Source organism: Dromaius novaehollandiae, chromosome 3, assembly GCF_036370855.1.
Source record: "Dromaius novaehollandiae isolate bDroNov1 chromosome 3, bDroNov1.hap1, whole genome shotgun sequence".
Taxonomy (NCBI): Eukaryota; Metazoa; Chordata; class Aves; order Casuariiformes; family Dromaiidae; genus Dromaius; species Dromaius novaehollandiae.
This window is the reverse complement of record NC_088100.1, coordinates 23,584,258-23,604,215: the sequence shown is the minus strand read 5'-3', so window position 1 is coordinate 23,604,215 and position 19,958 is coordinate 23,584,258.

Here is a 19,958-nt window from a genome sequence, read left to right as displayed (position 1 = left end):
CTGGTCTAATACAGCTATTCTTATGTTAAAACAACATTTATAAAGTACACATCCAAGGATGTTAAAGAAGAAAGGAAGAAAGAATTTACACTCCAGAAGCTAATGAACATTTGTTTGGTGAATGTAAATTGTTGAGACAAAAGACTAGGAAACTGCAACCACATAAGCAGATAAGACAAATCAGAGTGCACATAAAAGAGACCTGGAAATGGAAGGGGCTTATGGAGAGATCAGAAAAGGAGCTAAGTACAGTAATGTTCTTCTAGTTAATACATTATGGTCAATTGCCCACCAAAGATCAACAACATGAAAGAATTTAAAACAGTAGCTGTCCATAAATAGGACCATCTATATAAGGTGTTTAAATGCAATACTATTCTGAATAACCTCAGACTTCTTTAAGCATGCAAGGTAGTTTCCTGACTTGATAATCTGTCCCCCATTTTAGAAAATGCCAAGTCATTCCATTTTACCATTCTTAGATTAATCTTTATGTACATTTTTCCGGACAAACATTCTCAGTGAAGTGCCATGAAGGTGATGAGGGGCCTGGAGCACCTCTCACACGAGGAGAGGCTGTGAGAGCTGGGACTGTTAAGCCTGGAGAAGAGAAGGCTCAGGGGGAATCTGATCAAATACGTGTAAACGCCTGATATGGAGTAGTAAAGAAGATGGAGCCAGACTCTTCTCAGTGGTGCCCAGTGACAGGACAAGAGGCAATGGGCACAAACTGAAACATGGAAAATTCCACTTAAGCATAAGAACAAACTTCTTCACTGTGAGGGTGACTGAGCACTGGAACAGGCTGCCCAGAGAGGCTGTGGCATCTCCATCCTTGGAGATACCCAAACACCTCTGAGCAGCTTGCTCTAGCTGACCCTGCTTGAAGCAGGGGTCTGGACTAGATGAGTCCAGAGGTTCATTTCAGTCTCAGGCATGCCGCAATTCTCTGATTATCTGTCAGGGCGCCGCGCAGGCTGGGGGCTTCCCATGGTGGGGGCTGGTGATGGTGGGGGCTGCCAGTGGAGCAGGGCCGGGGCTGCGGTGGGGGCTGGGGGGGTCTCACGGCCGGGCAGGGCCGGGCCATGGCAGGGCTGGAGCCAGCACCACTGCGGCATCGCTGGGCAGTGACCCACGGCCCCAGGCTGAGCCGAGATGAGACCAGGGCTTTGCGGGGGAGCTCCAGGGGAGAAGGGGGCCCTCGGGGCCTGTGGCGGACAGATGAATGAATTTTTTGCCTTAAACATTTCTTGGTGCATGGGGTGCAGGCAGGCCATAACCCCGAACAAGCCATCTGTCCCTGGCGGAAACAGGACTGGGCTGCTGCGACCCCCGAGATGGTCTCCCTGCGACCACCCGGAACACACCGAGCCTGCACTGAACGAGACCACAATCGGGCAGAGACTTTGGGATCCGTTTTTAGCACAACTTCTATAAAACTTGCTTGGCATGAGTGGCTAAATTTGCTGAAGCCTTAGGCCGCACTCCCTAGTTCGGTAAGAAAGGGCCCCAGAGCTGGTGCAGGCGGGAACGATAAGGGAGTTACCAGCAATTTGCATTCCTGTGCACTGCTGAAACAGTGCTAATTGCTGGAGTTACCACCTCTTTGTCAAGACCTTGAGAGATGATGGTGGGACCCGAGGAAGGAAGACACACCTATAGGATGGAAGACACACCTGTCGGCAGAAACTGCAACAGAAAAGATAAGGGAGAAAAGAAACAGCCTGCCTAGGAACAACGATGAGATCCAATAGGGAGCAGGAGACCCCAGACTCAAAAATTACTATTGGTCTGAACTACCACGTGGGGGGGTGGGAAACTTAATTTGAAAAAGCTATAATTGCCCAGGGATCTCTTTGTTCAGGGTCCCTCTTTGGAGGTACCCAACTCGAGCTGTAACCACTGCACGCGTGTCATTCCGAGCTAACCTAGGGTCGGACCCAACTCAAGTTGTAATTACTGCACGCGCACCACCAAAACTTACACCCAGGGTGAAGAGGACCCACCTACCACCAGACGGGAGCCCCCCCCACTGCCGAGACTCCCAAAGGAAGAGGACCAACAGGACGCCGCTGGATCCACGGGTGGTGATATCTTTCTCTCTCTCTCTCTCTCTCTCTCTCTCTCTCTCTCTCTCTTTCTCCCTCTCTTTTGTTGAATGTTGGTAAGATCTGTTTTTGTCTAGCTAGTTGCAGTATTCGCCATTGAATTATCCTATTTGACCACATGCCTTATCTTTGTGTTAATAAATCTTAAAACCGGTTGGCTGGTGTCGTTTCACCTTAATTCAGTCCAAGGGCATCACGAACTTGGTCGTTTGGCCCCAAGGGGAGGGAGGTCGTCCTGAACGACTCCTTTCGGGCCGCGACAGGGCCCTGACATGATCTTTCATTATGGAGTGAGACTGTGGTGCAGTAATATATTGCAATAATAATAATAATAATAATGAAGTGCAAAAAAATTCCTTTTTTACAGAAATATTACATTCGCAAAAAAAAAGCAGATGAAACTCTCCTCTGCCCCACTGACTGCTTTTCAAATATTCTGCATACTGTTCGCCGTCAGTGAAACTGCATTGATCAGGAAATGTCTACTATCTTACTTAACACAAAATATAGCATTATGTGGGTCAGGAATCCAAAAGAACGGAGCATGGTTTCTATGCTAGCATATTGGCACTTAGACAATTAGCACTTTAGAGCTGGCCAATTTTCTTTTAAAGCTTCATTTAACTTTTGCAATATATTATGAATCTCAAGCTCTGGTTTCAAATAAGTAAATTTTAATGAGCAACTATTTCAGTATTGCTAATTATTTAAACTTTATGATGCCATATACTTGATAAATATTGAATTTCATATTAAATATCATACTTACAGTATATGAAGTATTAGCTTACATTCAACAGAAAGGGAGCTAACATGTTTGCAGCCTGTATAAGCAACATAAGTTACTGCTAGCAGATGGTCAGGATATATCTATACTAGGCAATGATGCATGATTCAGAAAACCCTGAATTACACCAGTCAAGCCTCTTTAGGACCAACAGCAGTTAAGCTACATCAGCGTGTTTCTAAACATAAGTTAATAAGCCAGACAGATTTATAGGTTTACCTGTGAGCACAGCTATATTCCCACAAAGTACTGCACTGCCCCATGTGGATACCATAGCTCAGATCAGCACCGGCTTATGTCTATCCATTACTCAGGTTTGATGTGTCAATATTTGGATGTAGGATGATGTTTTGGGAAGCTGAATAGAGCTGCTCAGGAAATTTCTGGTGAAATTTTGTTTCTGTTACTGAATACCTTTCCCAAGCCTTTCCTCTACAGGAGTACCTGCGCCTCTGTGGATATGAAGTATTAGGAAAGGCTTCTCAGTTCCCCAGGGTTGTTTCAGGTCACGCTCAAGATATGTTTATACTGTTTTTGAATTTGTGGGTTACACTTCTGACTGTCCTCTTGTTCACACCGGAAAAATATGAGAGAGTGGATTTGCCTGGGGAAGCTCTGGGTGTCGGGTCCCACCTGTAATACAAAATTTGAAGGGGAGGTGAGGCCAAGCATGTACCGGCCAGGCAGCTGTACATGAAGCTGCTCCCAAAAGCCTCATAGCTCTTAATGCTCCTGGCTCACCTGCCCGAGCCCAAGGTCAGAGAAGAGGAGAAGAGGATGAGCATGCATTTCTGCCTGATGCTGGAAACCTAACCCTTGGTGTGAAGAAAGCAGCATTAGACTATTATGTGAACGTACCTGCGGACACAGGCTGCCACCTGTGTTGAGAGGGCAGGAGACGGTGGCAGTGCTCAGCCATGCGCATTGAGGGTTAGCACACTGCCTCACATCTGCCTGTCACCACCCCTCACCCTCATGTGATCGGTGTTTGGGATCATCTCTGTCCGGTCTCACTGCAGCTCCTCCTCTCTGGTATTAACTGCTGCAGAGATTAAAGAAGGGGTTAACTCTTCCCTCTCCAAATGACCATTTCTGCCACTGTGCTTAGTCTGTCTAAAAATCTGAATAGTCAAATAGCTATACAAGGGGGACATAGCACAGGTAGGAGAGGATACAGGAGGTCAAGGCCAGGACTTGACCCTCAATACGGTCAAGGGAGGGACTTTCATTTGAAATATCATGAGTGTCAGTATTGCCTCCATTCAAGAACTATTTCTGAAATTCAGAAATTATCTTATAGTGAAAAAGACTTTTTCTGTCTGGTCTAGAGTGGAATATAGCTGTGATACAATGGTTCTCTCAGATAAGATCTATTCCCTGAAAACATTATCAGCATTCACCTCTGTCAGCCCTTCATGCCTTTCTTGGGGAGCAGAGCTAGGGCAACTGTTGGTCAGAGGAACAGCTCCTATGGGACCATTACAGCAGTCATAATGCCGGCCCTTTGCTTCAGACCATTTATTCTGAAAGCTATTTCTGCCAGGATCATTTATTTTAGAAACTATTTTAACCCCTGTGGACTGAGAAACAACAGAGCACAGAAAAAAGATTTAGAGTTTCTCCACTCCAATAAGCATAGGATTTGCACAGCTAAAGCTGTGGCCCACTCTCTATGTGACTCCTGAGACAGTGTAAAATCAACTAGGCAATAGAAAGAGAGAACTGTACATGTGCTGCAACAGGAGCATTTGTTACAGAAGCCACAGAGGAAGAAAAAGAAATGTTAAAAAATAATTGAGAATGGTACAAATGGGTATGGTGTCAAATAGAAAGAAAGATTAATCATTTGTCAATCACACATACACATTCACACACACACACATTTTCCTCCTTTATAAATAAAGTAAACTCTTTGCAGAGTCAGATTGTCAAGGCAGGGAAAGCCTTTTGGACACTAAGTCACTCATCCTTTTTCTTTTCCGCTAAATTAAAAAAAAGCAAGAAAAAAAAATTAAAGCCAAGACGTGTGCAAGATCGTGGTTGACTAGCCAAAGTTAAAAAGAGGTTTCTTTCCTAATAATGCTCTTTTTATTGGAGTCAGACTCTCATTTGTCTTTCAATATCTCTTCCTAGAGAGTTTCATGCAGTGTTCATTAAACACCCCCACCACGCCATTAAATGAAAATAATCAGCCCGTCCTTTGTGAAAAAATCCTTACCCTGTCACAAAAATTCAGCAGTGCTCAGGCTCCACCCATTGTGATCCTCTCTGAAAGCACAGATAGCACCAAAATTTTTCAGAAAGCATTTAAATCAGAGTTCATTTTAGATTGAAACACTGTGAGCTATGTAAGGTAACAGAAGCTGTCTTGAAAATAACTAGTCCTGTAAAACATATTTGCCAGAGAAAACAGCTTTATTCTTACCAGAGTCTAGCTATTTCATCGTTATTTTCCTTTTTCTTTTCAAAAACGCAAGTTTTTAGACAGCCAGGGCCATATGTTCTGTCTAGCTATCCATCTTACTCCCTTGGGTTACACTGAACTACTTAAGTACAATTGAGATCCAAATTTGGCTCACTAAATTCATTTGACAGATGGGCTAGAAAAATGTCATTTGTAAAAGTTACTTGGATAGAGATGTAAAATCCTTTTCCATTTCTCAAGCCACTTTCTTTTCTTTTTCTAATACATATGTACAACAAACAGTTCACAAGGCTTGTCTGAATATGGTTACTGCTTTAGCAATCAGGAATATAAGCAATTCTGTCAAGATAAAATACAGATTTTAAACATTTGGCTCTAACAGACCTTTTATTACTGCTGGAATGTTTCCTACTTTCAAGGTTTCCTCATAAGCTTCTTAATTTATGGAAACTTTTATAGAGTAATACTAACATCCTTGAATCATTTACCAGTGATTGTGGAATACTTAGCGAAATAATGCAGTCATTCCTTTAAAAGAATACAACAGGTCCAGAGGTACAGAAAGAATGGAAGATTTTTCTTTTTTATTTCTTTTTTAGGATTAGGGTTTGCTTCTGCAAAGTAATGAAAATGCTTCTGCACAAAATGAAAAGTAACATTGGAGAGAGAGAAAAACAAAATCAATGTCAGAAGGAGAAGAATAAAGACACAGTGATTTTGTTTGCGATTATTAGGTTCTGTAGGGATCTTCACATCAGCTCCTTTTATTGCTTTCTATTTCTCAAAGTGACACAAATAAAGTCTCTTTTGGTGCTCCTCAGTGCAAGTCACTACCCACTAGATGGGGCCCCAAGGCAAGAAGTTCTCAGCAAGCACTCACACCACTGGCTCTGCCCTGAGAAACCGCATTTCCAAGGGGAAAAAAGTAACGACGGTAAAATAAAGTTTGAAATACCAGAAGTGAAGACAGGTTTAAGAGTTCGAGCTGAATTTGGAACCCCATTCATAAAGGGATTTAAATTCTACTAACATCTACACCAGAAAGAAAACATAGAACCTCAAAACCCCAAATTGCTGGCAACCTAATCCTTAAAAAGAATAAAGTCCTTAAAAAAAAGATGTCCCTGTATTCTACCAAGAAAATTCAGACAATTTGATATATCTATTTTTGACCACATCTATCTAAGCTTTCACCCACCCACAAGCGAGGACATTGACAAAATAACATGAGCAACATCATATATTTCTACCCTATTTTGATATCAGCAATAGCAGCATTCCTCAGGAAAACATGTTTTCCACATGCCATAGTCCTTGGACATCTTTCAGTTATGGCTGGGTCTGCTGGGCATCCAGCCTCTCACAGATATCCATCAACTTCCCCCCCCAGTCCCTGCTTCAGAAATTGTCCCCTGAAGAAAATGTCTATCTATCTCCACTTATAACACCTGAGATGGGGTCAGAAGCCAAAAATCTCTGCACTCCCCAAATAGAGTCATAACCACTCATCCAGAACATCATTCTGATTCGTAATCACTTTGGCCCACAACTGTTGTTCACTTAGTCTGCTCAAAGTTGATCGCCAGCTGAAGATTTACTGCCTTGTCGGTGATTTTCCTAATCTAGTGGATCTGAATGTGGCCTACTAGTATTATATAGCTTATCCCCGCAGGGCAGGTAGAGTTCCCTCAGGTAGGAAATGGATTTGAGCTTGAATCTTCGTATTACAAATAAGTGCTGCTGATGATGTCTACTTTTACCTACTGACCCACGTTGTGGTGGGATAAAACTGTTCATTAACTGTTTGTTGACTTCAAAAGAGGGATCCAGCAATACACACCAGTTAGAGGAATCTGCTTCTCTCTTTTACAGAAAGAAAAAGTCTTCTCAAGATAAATTTTTTGTATTTCCTGCAGGGTAGCATAGCTGATTTTCTCCCCGCTTTACTGACATCTGGAAATGTCCCTTTCTAAGGACAAACTCCCCTCATATATTATATTTAATATATATTTTATATGTAATATATAAAAATATACATGCTACATATATTTTATAGATTATACATACAATACAGATTATATGTAGTGCATATATACAATAATATAACTATATTATATTATATTCACCTGAAAAAGGTTAATTATCCTTGTATATATAGCATTTATATATATATATATATATATATATATACACACATATATACAAATACATATATACACACACACTATATACTATATATATCATTATTCTTGCTCATGCCAAAATGGACAACAGGCACTATCCTGTTTATGCCTGCCTGGATCAGACCTCAGACTATTGAACTTCTCCAAGAGGAACTTCTGAAGACAGAACTCAGTGGCTATTCCCATACTAACGAACCAAAACCATATTCCCAGCCACGCGAATGCAGTCATCAATACTATTGAAGTGTCAGGGTGCTCCTTGGCACCCTTTTTGAGTAGATCACATGGCACAACAACTCCTGCGTACAGTCAGGATTCAGCATGGGAAAGGGATCATTACCATAGAGGTCTGGCCGTGCCAATTGGCCAAACTGTCATGGCCAGCCCATGCCAATTGGGCTAGGAGACAGTGATGACAGCCATAATCCTGTTTATTTTATTAGTAAATATTTGGTTAGTAAGCCCAGAACTTGGTAGATTTAAAAATAGAGCAGCTGCTGAGAATGAAAAACTTCTAGGCAATATTGGTATTTGTAGTGTGGAGAAGCAGTGTGGAGGTGAAATAGCTTACAAAGGAGATCCATGCATATTAAGGCAGGGTCACCAGCAATCTTGGAAGACTATAACTAAATCAGGAAAGAATAATATACAGAGAGAGGTGGTAAAATTAAAATGAAGAGATGGAATCATTAAAGTGCAAAATCTGGATTCATCAGGAGCAAAGATACCAAATCAGACCAGACCTCTCTTTTCTGTGTACATTCAGGTTGGCACTGAAGGAGGAACATGAACTCCAGGAGACCACTGAGTATTTCCAGTGTCCAAAATAGGAAAGTGCCTCTGAACTGTCAGATATGGAACGAGCCAGTGGTTTCTGATGACACCAAGTCTTCTTCCTCAAGAGCTGAGCAGGGCAGCTCCAGACTGAAGAACACTTTGTCTCTCATTTACAGCTCTTTCAAACCAGACCCACCTCCTATCAAGTAAATTAAGGAAGGAGGAAAGAAGTCTATTACTTCATCCTCATGTATTTTGCAGCTTTTCTTTGGTGCCTCCTACACTTCATCTGCCACTGTTTTAATCTGCCCACTCTTCCACTTTCACTTGGCTCTTTTACAGCTCTGTGTCTGGAAGTTTTTCCTTAGTCACCTGCATGCCTAGCTGTGCTGAGGTCACTTTCTCACACCCCTGCAACTGTTTCTTCCCCCGCAGCATCTTTGGGCATTCTTTCCATCAAACAGTTAATTAATCAATTATTTCCCATGCTTTTGTTATTATCTTCTTTAAGAGGCTTTGATTTTCCACATTACTTTCCCCTTGTACTTGATCAGGCTATAGCATTCTTAGCTCTTGCCAAAGCTAGACGAGAGTATTAACACCAATGAGTGGGCCTATAGGCTCTCAGACAGTGCTCTCACACTAATTAGAAGCACATATTGTGAGAAACATGGCATTCTTTTACAATTTATCCAGAAATGAATCAGTCTGAAAACTCAGGGTCCTGAAGGCACTCAGAGGCATAGCACTATGTGGCCTGAAGACACTTCAGGAAGTTACAAAATGGAGAATAAGTATACCTTAAACACCTTTCAGCCATTGAGATTCACAATAGGAACTTGATGAATAAATGTGGATGTTGTGCATCCTTACGTAGCCTAGCAGGGAATTTTACTACCTAAACTTATCCTGAAACTTTTTTGCTGCAGAGTAAGCAAAAAACAATCTGATTTTTTCTTGCTCTTCCAAAGGAAGAGAGAATTGATCATTATTTCCTTTACATAATTCCTTAGGAAGGAAGACTTCTCATGTTCCCCACTCAGTTTTTCATTATCTAGATTAAACACATTCAGTGGTCTGAGACTTTCCTCATTCCCTAAACCTCCTGGTCCTTTTGCTGCCCTCTGAATTCTCTCCAGTGGATCCACATTTCCCATCAAGGACAGTGTCTAAAACTAGGTGCAGTATTTCAGCTAGTCTCACCTCTGACAGGAAGAGAAATGTAATTAATTCCCCTGCCTTATAAATAATGCTGCTGCTCAGATTTTTTTTTAAAGCAAATCTCCCTTTGGTACATAACAGTATCACACTGTCTGCAATCCAATATCCTTGCTCTTCCAATACCACACCCCGTGATTTGGTGAGGTTCCATCACCTGGCAGAAACTAATTGCATTTCACATTTAATTTCTCCTTCACAAGTGCAGCATTTTGTGCCAGCCATTACCTTTGCTTAGGAAGTGAGGAAAACCTTCACAAATCTTTATAATAGTATAGATTCTGCTAGAGCCCTCTTTCAAGCATCCAGCATTTTTTAGGTAAGTGTGACCATTCTGGATCCCATTCTGCTAAGTTCTCTGCATACATGGTAGGTACCTGTATGTACATAGTTCATCTTTATCATGATTCTGCCATATGTCATTCCTGACAGAGTTATCTGCCTCTTAGTGAGTGGCTGCTCTGTGTTTGTAATTCTCTCTTTTCTTTTTCTTAAAGTGTTCGACTTGGAGACCAGGTTTCTTTGTAAATTCTCCATACCCTGCTACTACCTACCACTTAGAAATAGGCCACAGTTTTCTGGCCTTATTTCAGACTTTTTACAATAGCTATTCACTGCAATCATGCAGTGAATAGCTATTGCATCTCCACAAGAAGATGAGGAAGAAAATGCATCCTGTTACATTTTCTGGGATAACACAGTTCTGAACAGCAAACTCCTCCTTGCTCACAAGTTCCTTTTTATTGCCAGCCATGGCATATAGAGAAAAGACATTGACACTCTCTGTGTGTATGAGGCAGAAAGTAATATCTAAAAAGCAAACAGCAGGAAACTGGAATGCTTGTTTCTACAAGAAAGTGACAAACACAAGACAGACCAAATGGTTAAACAGGCATATTTACGGTGTCCAGCTAGCTAGTTTTCCTTGCTGAAGCTGATGTGAAACGGACAACATAATATTAACCCCCCCCCCAAAAAAAAAAGTTTATTTCAAGTATTGCATTGCCTAAACAATCTGGTGACCGGACAGAAGAAAATTGGTTCTTTAATATGTCCAGGAGTTGAAGAATTTGGTTCTGGTGGGCTCAGGGAAGAAAATTCTAAATTCAAAGGCCTTCAGAGGAACACTGTGTTCAGGTCAACAGCCTGAGCTCACTTTGGAAACCTACAAAAACAAGTCAGTCATAGAGCATTTCAGTTATGTGCGACACACTTGGACCTACATGTAATAGGCAAGGCAGTATCACAAGTGTCTCCCTAAAAACTGCATTACAGTAGTTATATCCTGAAGTAGCAAAAGCAAGATCTGTATCTACCAAAAAAGTCACATCAGGCACACATGGTAAATGCTTCCTGGAGCTGCAGTAACTAGATTTTGTTATAATTTTGAATATACTAGGCTTACTGGTTAAAAGACCTTATGTCCTGTTATTGGTGCACTTTCTAGTTCTTCAACGTTACATATTTGTCATCTTTGTACTACCTTGTCTCGACAGAGTTGTCGTCAGCTTGTCCAAATCTATCATGCAATTTCCTATGAATTTTCAAGGCCATTCTTAAAGAAAAGAAGGGTAAAGCTGAGACATTTTATTCAGTCCTAACAAGTTAAAGCAAAGTCCTCCAGAAAAGGCACATTTTTATATCTTTGCCAGTCATTTAAATGAGATTTTCTCCCTGTGGTATTTCTCCCTCTGTTTGCAAATACAGCACCAATGTGACACTGACACATGCTTAATTTCAGTCAGAAATAATCCCAGTGAATCCCACGGGCAAAATTTGATCCCATTAGGGTAAAAAAAAAAAAAAAAAAAAAATTTTCTATTGACTCACCTGGTTACGGCATTTCACCAATAAGACTGTTTTAGTACTAACAGTTAAGCATAAGCATTATATTTTGCATATACAGAGGTTATTTTAGCCAAGGTTTGAGGATATTTTATACCTATTTAGGGAGAAAAATAATGCATGTATATGGTGCTATATCTTTAAAGCCTTTAACAGTCTTGTTAAAGCTATTCAAACTGAGAAAAAAATACCTTGATGTGACACATTGAATAATAACCACTTGATGAATTGAATATGGTTTTAAAGATTCAGTGTGTTTTATGTCAGCTGCAATGACCCCTTTGAACAGCAGAGGACATAGGACATTCAGTTATCCCTATTTTTCCTTGACTGGTATGCAGTGAGAAGAACGGTGGGAACAGTGAGGAAACTCTGCCTTAAGGATAACCAAAGAGACAGGCCCTTTTGTCCAGCTGAATAACCAAAATTCCACACACACACTTTCACACACAGACAAAAGAGGAAAATGAACACTTATCTCTTCTGTTTTCCTATTTTTGCCAAGGTCTGCAGCACAAAATCCCTCACAGGCAAATTGTCAGCAAAGAGGAAGCATTTTGCATACAGAAGCCCTGTCTGAATGATTAGCAGTATCATTTACCACAAAACTGACACAGCAAGAGAAACTGCTGTGAAAAGACACACAGAGGAGAGGTCTGAGAACTGAATGAGCAAATAATAAATGCAGCTGCTGCTTTAATCATTGCACTGAGTTTCCAGCTAGGAGCTCAATTCTCCACGCTGCTGAACCAATATGAGATGCCAGAGGAACTCCACAGTAGCCAGTGGAGAAGCTGGGGTGAATTAAACCTGAAATAAAACTAGCACAGCAAAGTTAAATATAAGTCTAATGCAACTCTCCTGCTTTCACACCATGCTGTGCTATTCCTTTTGACTTCCCTTGTTAAACAAGACAGATACATAGCAGCAACTGGGCTGCCCTGCTGAGAGGAATGCAAGAGGCATGAGATTGGAGTGACAGCAAGAGACATCACTGCAGGCAGTGATGATGGACCACCGCTGGGCACAGGAACACGGTTTTTGGCTCTGACCGCAGGGGCCTTGTGCCCTTTGCATTAAAACTATGTTGCATACAAACTGAAGAACATGGACAGTAAAGACCAGAGCTCTGAGCCTGTGCACAGGAGACTGCAGTGTCAAGCACCATCTTGTGTCCTGTCTGTCTTGCCCTGCATCTCTTGGCATCATTGCACTGTATTGACATGAGAGGTTAAGACTGCCTTCAGCCTGAGGGGTCTAGAACAATGTGGTTTTCAACTTCTTAAGTACAAAAGGCACTAGGAGAGGTTTAAGTGATGACACTATTAAGAAAGGATATGGCAGCACAACTGCCACAGATTTTAAAGGAATAGAGCCAGTCACACAGTTGAAAATAGTCATTTTGGGCAGCTAACAGAAGAGAGCAATTTGCTGTGTGAATACCAGTGAATTGGAGCACTTCTATTCCAGAGAGATAATTTTGGACAAACTCAGATTTCTTATTAACTGGAAGATACTGCCACCTCCATTCCTTCAGTCCAGCATCTCCTGTATGAAGACCACAGTGCTTCAGAGACCCAGCACACCTCTTTGCCCCTATATGAAGCATAAGTGCAGCCAAGTTCAAATCCAGCCTGTATATCCCTCAGCCACGGGGACAGGTAGCATCAGAATTCTTCTAGGAAGACACCACTGTCTATTATGTGTTTAATATTGGTCACTGACATTGCCATGAAGAAAGATGGGAGAGAGGGAGGTGGCTGAGAGGGTTCAGAGTGTCAGGGCTGCCCACACTGCAGGAAACGCAATGTTCATTAGGCTCTGAAGAACTGGACGGTCTTGGCACTTTACTACAAGTGTAAAAGCTGATTTGTTTCAGGTACAGCCCAGAGAGTGGAAACAGCATGGAGAGCCAGCAGGCTTGGCAGCAGAGGTTTCCTCAGTCCTTTAAATATAACATTGACATCACCAGGACTGTAACAAGGGCCGAAAGTGCCTTTTTTGCCATCCCACTGACCAAGCCCCAGCAGCCAAAATCTCTATTGCCACAGCCTGCTTCCTTCCCCTCGCTGCTCATCCAAGCTCGCCAGCTGCTGGTGGCATCAGCCACTGGTGGTGGCCACGGGAGTGATGGGACAGCACTTCTATGGGCGGAAGGAAGCCATAAGGAACAGGAGGGGCAAAGAGCAGGCTGTGTCTGAGCCCCTGCTCTCTCCCCTGGTCACCGCAGGCCACTGGAGACATTGCCAAGGTGACAGCATCATCAGTGGCTGCTGAAGGGTATCTAGCAATCCCTTTCGCTCTGCATTTAAGCACTTTGTAGAAAACGGAGCTATGGACAGTACAGCTCTGACAGCTTCCTCCCATACAACTCCTGACTGTATGTTATGCCATTAGCATCTTTCAGTTTGGCTTAAGCCTGCAACAGGCACCCCTCGATGCTCTTTTGCCCAGCTATTCATAATGACAAACTCTTTCAAATTGTCAAAATGGTTGAAAACAAAACATCCCTTTTTCTGTAAGCATTTCAGTGCTTTCCTCAATAGCCTGATCTGAAATCACAAAATAAAAATGGTTTGCCTTCTTTGGCTGCAACAAAAGATTTTAAGGAAGTGCAATAAGCAACAGCGAACCAAGGATGTGACCTAGAGGAGGCATTTCAGTTCTCGTGTTGAGCGGAAGCTGAATGCAGCTCTCCCGCTCTCCAGCAGTGAACCTTTCATCTACTCTAGAGCTCTCAAGCCTCTGCTTTGTTTACGCCAGAAGCAAGTTAGTCAGAGTAGCAGTTAGCAATGCTGGAAGAGGAAACCAAAGGCTGAGTGTGGGAACAGGCCTTCTGTCTGAACACGTTTCTTATCTTCCCTCGGCTGCATATGCTCTAGTCATGTCTCATCTACAGCAGGAGACTGTCAGCCCTCCTATGCGCTCCAGCACTCCCGCACTCACAGGATTGCCTCATTCTTTGTGATCAAACCCACAGGTTCACATGTTTATGCATCTCTCTGCTGTCCCTTGCTTTACTTTTGCTTGTTTTGTTTGGATTCATATTCTACCTACTAGTAGTGGAGCAATAGTTTTGTTTCTTCTGTAATAAGCAAGTTGCATCTGCTTCTGGAAGAACTTGATTTTTTAACAGTTGTAGGAACATCTGTCAAAAGACTCAAAATACTGTTGGTATTATCCTGAGCTATTTTCGATGGATTTTTCCCCTCTTTTTTCATACAGCCAATCCAGTTCCACTGATGTTTGCAATGGTCAGATAGACAAGCTAACTTGAAGTACTGCAACAAGTACTTTAAACTCTGTCTTATGTGAATCTCTCTGGGCGGGGTTAGCAAACAGTGTTTAAAATACCAGCAGCCTCTTGGAGCTTTCTTTGCTGGATATCAAACCACACTATCATCATCATAATTCAAGCAGTGATTGTAACCATGGGATATGTTATTTTAAAATATCTTGGAGTACATGCAGTCATAGTAACCTAGGAGATGCTGAGTGAGTAGGAGTTTAGCTACCGATAACTTTGACAAGTCATATTTTGCAGGGTGAATCAGCTAAAGATATATCATTTCTTTAGTCAGGAAGTTTTCCATGTGACTATTATAAAATAAAATATTAGAAATAATAATTTCTTCTGAAAATGCAGTTGCTTACAATTGTGTTCATACCTGACACTTTATAAATAGTAGTAAAAGGAGTTGGGGAGAAGCAAAAAAGAGAACAGTGTAAGAGTGAGAAACAACACAACAGTCTAAGGAAATTATTGAAATCCCAGCTACCTAAGAATAGACATCTATGATTCCTGTATATAATTATATGAGCTATTACCATCAGTGTGGTGCTCATAAAAACACTCTTGAGTACAATAGTAAAAAAAAAGGTTCTTTTGTGTGTTGTCTGCCTAGACATAAGCTCTTCAAAAAACAACCAGGTATTCCTTAAAACAAAGAATACTTTATAACCTTAAAAAAGGTCATATGAAAAGTGTCATGCTTTTTCAAATAGAATAGAAATGTGGCAAAAAACATAGCCTTTAGGCTTGGCTTTGTTTGTCAGCATAAAACACTGACCTGCACACAAATCTTTGCCTACTGCCCTTTAATTAAAGGAGCTGCCCCTTGGTTTTCTTAGATCAAAGAGAGAAACAAAGGAAGAGAAAACTATATGAGGAGAAAGCGAGAACAATAAGGTCTCTATTTCCTTCATGAAATTTGCTGGAAGAACCATGGTTTCACTGCAGAACCACAGGCCTTTTTTATTTACAAATTCAAAGCCCCATGCAAAACTTTTGAAGATACTTGTGCCAAATTCTGTTTCCAATTACCTGCCTTTTGTGCAGTTTCATAAGTGAGGTTTCTACTGAAACCATAGTCAGCAAGTAATATCCACAGTTGCAGGCTTGGATTAATAGGCTATTTTCCTTGTCTCTGGTATCCTCATCATGCAGGAAAATGCCTTGCTTACTATCAAAAGAATACACCTAAACTTAGATATATTTGGCTTCAATTTTTATGTAGACCAGCAGCCCAGAAGAATACTGCAAAGTGGTCATAACGGGAGACTGATGAAAAGCATTCTTCCTATAACACCTCTTCATGGCTTTTTCCCCTCCTCCCAACCAGCTTGTGACAGTGGATGCAACAGGCCATGCAGGATGCTTAAGCACCCAGAAGTGACAATTTGCCATGTTTGCTAAATATCAATATCGGCAGAGGATTTCCAGCTTGTTAGAGTTTTCCAGATTGTTAGAATTAAGACAATGACAGCAGAAACTGCATGATCAGCCCCAAAATGTTACTGTAAAAAATAAGAACTTTGACATTACAACACTGTACTTGTATGTAGACTGTGAAGTACTGAACTGTACTTCAGGTGAAGGAGAGCAGAAAAGACATCGAGAAGGGGAACCCCACCTTTTCATTCTGCTTCTCTCCAGACCCTACACATCCTTCTGTGAGCAGAAAATGAATGGACAGGAGGTGAAGGTAGTGGAATAGCCACAGGAGTTGCATTACCATTCCCAGCCTGTGAATGTCTGTGTATTAACCTACCTGGTTCCTCCTTCACTCACGTCTGTGCATCGAGAGAAAGCCATACATCCCCCTGCCTCTTCAGACCTCAAGAATGTCCTGGGTTCAGGAACAACAGGTGCTGCAGAAGGCCACAAATAGGGACCAAAGTAGGAACAGTTGCACTCTACCTTTTTTTTTTTTTCTTTCCTCTCTTTTCAGCACCACAGTTAGAAAATATCCTGTTCACATGGAGCAAAACACATAAAAATGAAACAGTAGAATAAAACAGTAAAAGTATTACCAAATATTCCCATAGTGCTTTACTCATGCAAAGATGAATTAATTTCCACTACTTGATTAGATGAATCCTCTTTCTCTTCCCCACCACACTTCTCTCTTCAGCAAAAACTGTAGCTTAGTTTGTCCCCAGTAATATACAGCAGTTCATACAGAACAGAAACAAAACTAATCTTTCCCAATATCCATATTTCTTACTGCAAGAGCATTAGAAACTAACCATAGTTCCTTTGTTCAGTCACTGTATGATTATTTGTGCTTCTTTTATCTAAACTCAGAGTGTGCAAGGACATGTAGGAGTAAGAAAAACCTTAATTGGGAGCTGTTTCCCAGGTGGTTTGCACCTACGATCACGCCTTGCTGAGAAAGCTGGCTCACAAGCCTCCTGTCACTCCTCTGACTGCTTCTCGCTTGCCCACTGCCATCAGCCAGGGCACACGGGTCTCCCACCGCTCTGTGGAGGTGACATCTGCAGTCACCCCACTGCCCGGGCTTGTCCGTCTGTTTCTTAGTGGCCTCAGAGAGCAGGGCAAGGTCAAAGAAAGAGAACATGCTGTCTGGGGCCCTCTGCATTTAAAGGGTGAGCAAGGAAGTCCTGGGACTGATTAGGAAACCTGCAGTACATCCCTGTTGCTTCAAATATAGCAGCAATATCAAGGGTAGCTAATGTGAATACTGATTTTTCACTGTGCCTTCAAAAATAACCTCTTTTCTAAGTTTTATTTTACCACATGTAAACTGAGCTATTTCCTCGGCTTTCAGGAGGTAAGGGCTACCTGTAACCTGAGTGAGAGGAAGCTGGGAACCATGCTGTCCCCAGAGACCAACAAACGAGTAACAACCCAGCCACTGTTCCTCTCTTGTTCTTGGGAGAGGGAATACATAGCTTTACTCTTCGCAGTGGTGCCAATAACACCTGTCTGGGCTCAGTGAGCTGGGCAGCCTGGTGAGGAAATGGAGGGAGCCAAAACTCCTTCTGCTCCCCATGTCCTTCCAGCCCCTGCTTGCAACAGGGAGTATCAGGTGAGCAGCTTCTGCTCCATCTTCTTGGCTGGAGGCACAATGCCCACTTCTAGGCTGGGATGAAAGTTTGGTGCAGGCTGGTATAAATACAGATATATACTGATATATGTCTATACACTGACAGCCTGTCTAAAAAGCCTAGCAGAGCAACAACAGCAAACACCATGAAGCAGACTGAGTTAAATCTCCTCCTTGGCAGTAGTGCATCCACGTTAGCTGAATTAGGGGCAGCATAATCTTGTCTGGACTAGACAGTTCAAATAAACATGCTAATTTCATGTGATAATTAACACGCAGTATCATCACACCTTTGTACTCCAGCTCTGTTAAAGGCAAACTGGAGCTGGACAGAGCTGGAATCTACATTTAAATAACATTTGATTGATCGAAACAGTACTTAGCCAACAAGGAGATAAAAAGCTCTCTCTAAAAGACAGGAATTCACTGATGAATTAAGGTGATTCTAGCAATTTATTTTCAGTGGTATTTTAGCTTCTTTTTTTTTTTTTTTTTTAAGGGGAGGAGGTGTTGTATTGCACTTCTGAGGTATGTTATCAAATCAAACTACATATTTAATGTGATTATGAAGTCTGAGTCAGTATTTGCTTTAAAAAAAGATATGTAGGAGCACAGAACTACAGTAACAAATCAAAGGAAAGTGGTTCAACTTTTCTTAGTAATCTTATCTGCATGAATCTGCATGATTTTAAGAAGTTTTCCTAATATTTTAAATCATATTTTAAAGAAGACTGCCTGCCTGCAATTTGTGTTTCATTTGCTGCTAATTGTTCTGGTGTCATGGCCAGTGTTTATACAACAGAAATACAAAAAACTCTTAGAAAGAGGCAGATAGCATCATACTTACAGTTTCAAACTTACAGTTTAAAATCTGATAATAAAAATATATCCTTTTATTATAAATGCAAAATTTGAATGTCTGTTTCCACTCTCTCCAATGCCTTGCAACTTCCCATATACAAAGTCCAGAGGCATTTGGATCTAGAACTTCATTATGATCTAAAAAGAGACAGACGATGATGGCATAAATTCATTATCTTGTGTTCCCCAAAGTTAAGAAATTATTAATTTCAACTTTTATTTCTTTAATTCTAATCAAGACTCAGCTTCTTCTTTATCCAGAAAAAATATGAAAGTAAGTATAATCCAGCACAGCAGATGACATATTTGCTTACTGATGCACAATGGATAAAAATAGCTGCAGATTTTTTTACTCACAAGCTATACAATGATTTTTCATATGTGCAAAGAACCATAAAAGAGTGGGAGGAAAAAAATCCAACAAATCTATAGTGCACTAACAAGCTGTGAATAAATTAAGCACTGACCCCCGAGATGCTGATTTCTAAGTGGTATAGGAACGAGCCTAATTCTGCAGCAGTTTGTGCTCCTGCATCCCTCCCCAGAGACCTCCTACCTGCTCGATACTTTTATCCTGCAGCTGCTTTATCTCTGCTGAGCCCACTGTAACCATGGTTTGCAGTGACTAAAAGCACAGGTAAACTCAACAGGCAACTGCCTTAAGTCTGCAGTATGATTAATTTAATTGCTTGCAACTTTATTCTTTTCCTTGGAAAGGAAACAGATCATGGTTTATTATACCATTCTGCCAAGAAGCAGATAGATTAAGTCTTCCCCACCTCATCTAGAAAGTTAAGGTTTTAATAAGATTGTTGCTGTTTCTTTTCTTTCTAGGGAGGCAAATAAAATTAGAAAGGCCTAGTCTAGGGAAGGAAAAGTCCTCCTCCTGAAAAAATGAAAAGGAATTTCTCCAAATTCACAGCCCCCCTTCATGGCTTACTGGAATAACCATGCAGAGACAGAAGTACAATCAACCCACAGAGAAAGAGGGAAAAAAATAAAAAGGAAAAAAGGAAAAGGAAAAACAAAAAGAAGAAAAAAAGTCAACAGCAAAGACACAGTGGTATCACCTTCAAAATTCCCCTTGTGTAAGCTGCTCACTGGGAAATTCATTGAGAACTGGGGCTGTCAGCACACTAAGAGAGTACAGCAATGAAAAGGAAAGGAACAGCAGTAAAACTACCAGGCATATATTGTTTCCTCTCTCCTTTCCAAGGACTTCTCATCACCGTCGCTATCGTTCAGAGGAAACTCATCTCCTTTCTGTTATTCCTTAATGCTTGAGCAAATTGTCAAGCAGGTGTCACTGTTGTGTCATGCCTTGTTCTCGTCCCTCGGCAGCTGAGACTGCTCACCAGCAGCTGCTCCTGATGGCCTGATGCAGAAGCTCTTTGCGCTGCTTTC